Source organism: Triticum aestivum, chromosome 2D (assembly GCF_018294505.1).
Source record: "Triticum aestivum cultivar Chinese Spring chromosome 2D, IWGSC CS RefSeq v2.1, whole genome shotgun sequence".
In the NCBI taxonomy this organism is placed as follows: domain Eukaryota; kingdom Viridiplantae; phylum Streptophyta; class Magnoliopsida; order Poales; family Poaceae; genus Triticum; species Triticum aestivum.
Genome location: NC_057799.1, coordinates 11,723,423 through 11,730,539, shown reverse-complemented (window position 1 = coordinate 11,730,539; position 7,117 = coordinate 11,723,423). Strand labels below are relative to the sequence as shown.

The following is a 7,117-nucleotide window of genomic DNA, read 5'->3' as shown; positions in this document are numbered from 1 at the left end:
CATTGCATCCGTGCAAGTGGCGCTTGGATGCACCTGCGTCGGTAGCTCGACGAGCGTGGCCGCGGTGAACAGCCCCGGGTTGACGGCAAGCTCTACGCTTTACACACCCGGACTGACCCGTCACCTCTCAAAGGTCACCGTCCGCGGACGCGCCCACGCAGCTTACGGTCTAGAAAGTGGTAGAGCAAATATGGAACAATTGTCGTTTTGTTGGTGATGTGGCCGGCCACATCTTCCCCTTACTACTCCCTACCTACCTGGTAATAGCAGAGCGGTCCGAGCACGTACGAGTCCGTGCAAGTGTGTGGGCAGATGGAGCACACGAGTACGTGCAACTGGGGAGGGCCCAACGAACTCCCAAGGCCAGGCGACCCAACAACAACCCATGAGCACGTACGTGTCGCATGAGCCACCCATCTCCTACCCAGCATTCGTGGCCATCCATCCTCCCGTCCAACGGAACTAACCCCTTCTCCTTCTCCCGGCGGCCAGCTTTCCCTACCAACACTTCCCGCCTATATCTCCCGCCCCCCACGTTCATATCACCACACCGCACACCAGTACATGCAGCATCTGCCATTCTTCTCTGCCTCCTCTTGCATCCCGCAAACTTAGACGTCACACAGAGCCTCCATCTCTGCCGGTGGTACGTAGAGGTAGAGATCAATGGCAGCAACGATGACGGTCGAGGAGGTGAGGAAGGCGCAGCGGGCGGAGGGACCGGCCATGGTGCTGGCGATCGGCACGGCGACGCCGGCAAACTGCGTGTACCAGGCCGACTACTCGGACTACTACTTCAAGATCACCAAGAGCGACCACATGGCCGACCTCAAGGAGAAGTTCAAGAGGATGTGTAAGTCCACTGAATTCCATTCTTCTTTGCCATCTCTTTTGCCTTTTCTCGGATGGACATGCAACCTACTCCATCTGTTTCATAATATAAGATGTTTTCTCAAGCTAAACTAGCTTGCAAAAACTTCTTATATTGTGAGACACACTAGCTTGCAGAAACGTCTTATATTATGAGACGATGACAATAACAAACAATGCTTCATTTCAGGTGACAAATCGCAGATCAGGAAGAGATACATGCACCTAACGGAAGAGATCCTACAGGAAAACCCCAACATGTGTGCCTACACGGCGCCTTCTCTGGACGCACGCCAGGACATTGTGGTTGTGGAGGTTCCCAAACTCGGGAAGGCGGCGGCACAGAAGGCGATCAAGGAGTGGGGCCAACCGCGGTCTAAGATCACCCACCTTGTTTTCTGCACCACCTCCGGTGTGGACATGCCAGGTGCTGACTACCAGCTAACCAAGATGCTCGGTCTTCGCCCGTCCGTGAAGCGCCTCATGATGTATCAGCAGGGCTGCTTTGCCGGCGGCACGGTGCTTCGCCTGGCCAAAGACCTCGCTGAGAACAACCGCGGCGCGCGCGTGCTGGTGGTCTGCTCGGAGATCACCGCGGCGCGCGCGTGCTGGTGGTCTGCTCGGAGATCACCGCGGTGACCTTCCGTGGCCCGCACGAGTCCCACCTCGACTCGCTGGTAGGTCAGGCGCTCTTCGGCGATGGTGCAGCCGCGGTGATCATAGGCGCAGACCCCGACGAGTCCATCGAGCACCCCCTGTTCCAGCTGGTGTCTGCGAGCCAAACGATTCTGCCAGACTCAGAGGGTGCCATCGACGGCCACCTCCGAGAGGTCGGCCTCACCTTCCACCTCCTCAAGGATGTTCCTGGGCTCACTCCAAGAACATCGAGCGCGCCCTAGAGGACGCATTCAAGCCATTGGGCATCGATGACTGGAACTCCGTCTTCTGGATAGCGCGGCGGGCCAGCAATCCTTGACATGGTCGAGGCAAAGGTAAACCTGAACAAGGAACGGATGCGCGCCACCAGGCATGTTCTCTCCGAATATGGCAACATGTCAAGCGCCTGCGTACTCTTCATCATGGACGAAATGCGCAAACGCTCCGCCGAGGATGGCCACACCACAACTGGCGAGGGAATGGATTGGGGTGTTCTCTTCAGCTTTGGCCCCGGCCTCACTGTGGAGACAGTTGTCCCAGTCACTGCCTAGGCGATCGCTTGTTCTCAATTTATCTTGGTCATGCAAAAATCTACTATACCGCTACAACACTCAATTAAGTTTGCTCTATTGTATTTTACCCTATGTGGTTTGTATGTGTTGGTAGATGCATTCTCCTGTTTGTTTGTTTTTTGTTTTTGATTGAGAGGACGGATTTGATAGATGAGAATTAGTTATGTCTGATGTAACTCTTATACCATAAGATGAAAACGATTGATGATTCGTTTTCGTTTTCATGGGCTCACGCAGCGGATTTACTTCCTTCGCCCGGGTTGTTTCAGCATTGTCTTCCTTACGTGAGCCATTGTCTCCGCAGTGTTGGCTAGATCTCATTCGACTGATTTAACAAGTCTCGGCCGAGTGATAAAACATATAAAAAGAAGAAAGAAGAAAATTAAAATTAAAATTTTGCAAATATCCCACGAATATGGCATCAACTAAGACTTCATTAAGTCTCCTTCGACTCAGATTTAGCAATCCCGTTTTCTATATGCCTATGGATGCCGGTGTTTTTTTTCCTATTCTCTAACATTTCTCTTGCTGGCGAAGCGATCGTATGGAAACGCATGGCCATTTCAGCGTTGTGTAAATGTTATCTTTTTCTATGTCCACTGTCAGACTGTGTAGTCACCAGTAGAAAAAGGGGCTTTCGTTCGGGCCTGGCCAGCCCATTAGTCCCGGTTTTTATACGAACCGGGACCAACAGGTGCATTCGTCCCGGTTCGTGAGCCCAGGTAGCCGGCCGGGGCCTCGCGGGCTTTGGTCCCGGTTCGTCTGGACCCATTTGTCCCGGTTCTAGGAACGAACCGGGACCAATGGGCCTCGCTCCTGGCCCATAACCATTGGTCCCGGTTCCAGCCACGAACCAGGACAAATGATTTGCTTATATATAGCCCATCGCCAGCGAGCAGAGCACTCCACCTTGCTCTGTTTTTACTGGCCGGCGAGGGGAGGGCATTTGGGTGCTCTAGCTCACCTCCTATGCACATGAGGTGTTCGATGAAATGTCCGAGCCACACTAGTTAATATTTCTTCTCTCGAAACTCGACCTCCGAGCTCCATTTTCCCCGAGATTTTTCTAGGTTTAGCGGTTCATCACGTCCCGTCTCCGTCTTCACCGCCGTCGATCGCCCGCGCCGATCTCGTCGCCGGCACCACCGTGGTGAGCCTCTTGTTCTTATCTTCTTTCTGAAAGAAAAAAATTATTACTTGAGATAGATACTTGTCTAGTTTTCTTACTTTTATTATTCCTTGTTATTATATAGTGCGATGGTTCTGGTATCCGCCCCCGTTGGCCCTCGTCCTGTCTATGATTCGGATGTGGTATATATTATCTTTTTATAACTATTTGGTTCATTTATTGTTTATGACAATTATGCCGACCAACGTGACATAGATTTTATTTATGTAAGAGGTGGTTGAACGGAAATTCCAACCAACCCTATTGTCGAGAGGTTAAATTTAGTTGAAGAAGAAAACAATTACTTGTAGGAAAAAATAAAAAAATTGAGGAGGAGAAGATGATATTGCAGTTGCATGTTGAGGATGTCGTCGATGATCACAAGATCAAGATGGATGCAATGCGGTTGAAGATTAGAAAGATTAGAAAATTTGCCATTCATACCGAGGCTTGGTATCATTATGACGTTGGATCAATTGTTACCTTATTTGTGATTATGATCGCATTTGTTGTTGCATTGAAAGGTTTTACATAGTTTCAATGTATGGTTTAACTAGATGCTCTAGAGAGCTATATGTTGTTCAATTTGAACTATGTATGTACTTTGGTCTTAATGTGATGATGAACTACTATTAATTTGGTCACTTATCTATCCATGTTCATTTGTAGTGCTTTTCAATTTTAGGGTCCTATAGCTGAAAAAAATCAGTACATGCATGAAAAATAACAAATGAAGTCAGAAAGAGTTGAAAATTGATGATGTGGCTTTGAATGGTGCATTTTGAACACAGAAAAACTATGGAGTTCAAATAAGTTCAAAAAAATGAAATCCTTTTGTAACAGACGAATTTCCGTATGAAACCCTGATACTTCGAAAGAGATTGTCCGTTTTGTACACGAAGTGCATCCAGTTTTTGTCGTAAGCCTCTCTACTTTCTTGCACATGCTATGTGGGTGAAATGATGATACCATGCCAACTTTTAACCTTTTCGAAGTTCATTTGTAGTGCTTTTCAATTTTAGGGTCTTATAGCTAAAAAAATCAGTAAATGCATGAAAAATAACAAATGAAGTCAGAAAGGGTTGAAAATTGATGATGTGGCTTTGAATGGTGCATTTTGAACATAGAAAAACTATGGAGTTCAAATAAGTTCAAAAAAATGGAATCCTTTTGTAAAAGACGAGTTTCCGTATGAAACCCTGATACTTCGAAAGAGATTGTCCGTTTTGTACACGAAGTGCATCCAGTTTTTGCCGTAAGCCTCTCTACTTTCTTGCACATGCTATGTGGGTGAAATGATGATACCATGTCAACTTTTAACCTTTTCAGAGTTCATTTGAAATGCTTTTCAATTTCAGGGTCTTATAGCTGGAAAAAATCAGTAAATGCATGAAAATTAACAAATGAACTCAGAAAGGGTTGAAAATTGATGATGTGGCTTTGAATGGTGCATTTTGAACATAGAAAAACTATGGAGTTCAAATAAGTTCAAAAAAATGAAATCCTTTTGTAACAAACGAGTTTCCGTATGAAACCCTGATACTTTGAAAAAGAAACAAAATAAAATAATCAGTAAATGCATGAAAATTTAATAGAAAAAATAATCAGTAAATGCACCAACCGGTACTAAAGGGGGGCATTGGTACCGGTTGGTGGCACGAACCGGGACCAATGCTCTGTGTATATAAGCTGGACAGCTTCCCGCCCTTTGGGCTGCTGAAAAGAGACCTTTGTTCCCGGTTGGTGGCACCAACCGGTACTAAAGGGGGCATTGGTACTGGTTGGTGGCATGAACCGGGACCAATGCTCTGTGTATATAAGCTGGACTTGTGAAAATTTTCATTCAGTTCTTCGATCTGCCTCTCTGCCGCCGAACGCCTCGACACCGACGAACACCTCGACGCCGCCAGGCTGCCGGACCTCGACGCCGACGCCGTCGCCGCGCCCTGCCTGCCCCGACGCCGCCACGCCCCTGCCATGCCCCGACGCTGACGTTGTGCGCCCCTGCCTCGCCCCGACGCCGTCGCGCCCCTACCCTGCCCCGACGACGCCGCCGTGCGCCCCTGCCTCGACCTCGACGTCAACGCCGTCGCGCCCCTGCCCTGCCCCGACGCTGCGCCACGCCCCTGCCCTGCCGTCAACGCCGCCGCACCACTGCCCGCCGGACAGGCTGGTACTCCCTCCTCCCTCCCACCCCTCTCCTCTGTCCTTCCTTCATGTATGTGATGATGGTGAAGTTGGTTCAGTGCAAAGTTTCAGAGAATTGCATGTTTTCAGCCATGTCCACAAGGTGTTTGATGAAATGCTAGGGCTAGCTAGGGAACTTTGTTTTATGTGAAACTTGGCAGGATGATGTCTCCTTGGATGTTGGTGAAGATGGTCAAGTTGGTTTGTTAAAAGGAAAAACTTGTTAGTGCAAGTTTTATGAAAATTTAGTGCTGGACAGAAACTACATGAATTTTTTTGGTGGACTTGCTAGATGAAATTGGGGCTGCCCTTCTGGACTTAAGGGTTTAGTAGGAAGGACTACAAGATGTAAAAAAATCAGAATTTTTTTAGCAAGAAAAAATAGGGTTGTAGTTCAATGCCAAGATTGGACCAAAATTGAAAAATGGAAGTTGTGCTCAAAATTTTCAAATGACCAAAGTGGGTTTTTGAATAAAAGTGATCTATAGGCATCAGAGGACTTCTCAAAAAATTTGTGGCATTTGAAAGGAATTATTTGAAATAGTTCTAGTGCAAAAAGTTACATTTAAGAAAAAATAAGAAAATTCTACTGATGTTTTTGTTCATAGCATTTTTTTTGTCCATGTATGTATGTATGAATGGATGGATGGATGGATATGGATGTATATACAAAATATTCATATATGATGTTTTTTGTTCATAGCAATTTTTTTCCATGTATGTATAATTTATGTATGTATGTTCATATATGCAAAAGTTACATTGAAGAAAAAATAAGAAAATTCTATTTTTTTTCTTCTTCTCTTCTATCCCGATAATTTCAACACGAGGGGGGGGGGGTCGATATACCCCCTCCCTGATAAAATTATTTTCCCATGTATGTATGTCGTCGTTGTCGATATAACCCCCTCCCGGATAACTTCGACATGAGGGGCGGTCGATATATATACCCCCTCTCGACCGTGATAACTTATACCACGGGAGCACCCCCCGGCCCTCTCGCTCGACCAAAACTCTCGAGACACCCAAACCCTAGAAAAAAAACGATGTCGGTCTCCTACCCCCCCCCCCCCCCCCCCCCCCCCCGCGCCCCTACCCGATCGACAAACTCTCTTGAGGCCACCCAAATTTACCAAGTTAAAAGAGCGTTTTCGTCGAGGCCACCCCGAACCCTTGAAGCGTTGTTGAGGCCATCCCAAACCCTTGAAGTGTTGCCGAGGCCACCCCAAACCCTAGAGAAGCGTCGAGGCCATGCCACTAATATGATTCCTTATTGTGCTTAGCTAGCTAGTTCAACATTTGCCACTAATATATCCATCTGTCATGTTTGAATAATAATTGCCATGTTGTAAATATTTGCAGAAACTATGGATCCGCACCCCCGAGACGAAGCAAAAGAAGCGGCGTTGGAGGAGATAATCGCACACGGAAGTGATGCCGTCTTGTCGTTTCTCAACGACACATGCACCGATGGTCTGGAAAGACAGGATGAAGAAGCAGGCTACGACGATGATCAAACAATGGAGGAGGAAGGACACCGTGATGACGGCTCCGGTGACCGAATGGAGGGGGAAGGACACCGTGATGACGGCTCCGGTGAGCGAATGGAGGGGGAAGGACACCGTGATGACGGCTTCGGTGACCGAACGGAGTCCGGCCAGGT

At 47.6% G+C, this 7,117-nt stretch overlaps 1 pseudogene; it reads left to right on the top strand.

Annotated features, from left to right (window-relative positions):
* Positions 1-666: 666 nt before the first annotated feature.
* Positions 667-2,235, top strand: LOC123048247 (chalcone synthase 2-like; annotated as a pseudogene).
* The last annotated feature ends 4,882 nt before the right edge of the window (positions 2,236-7,117 follow it).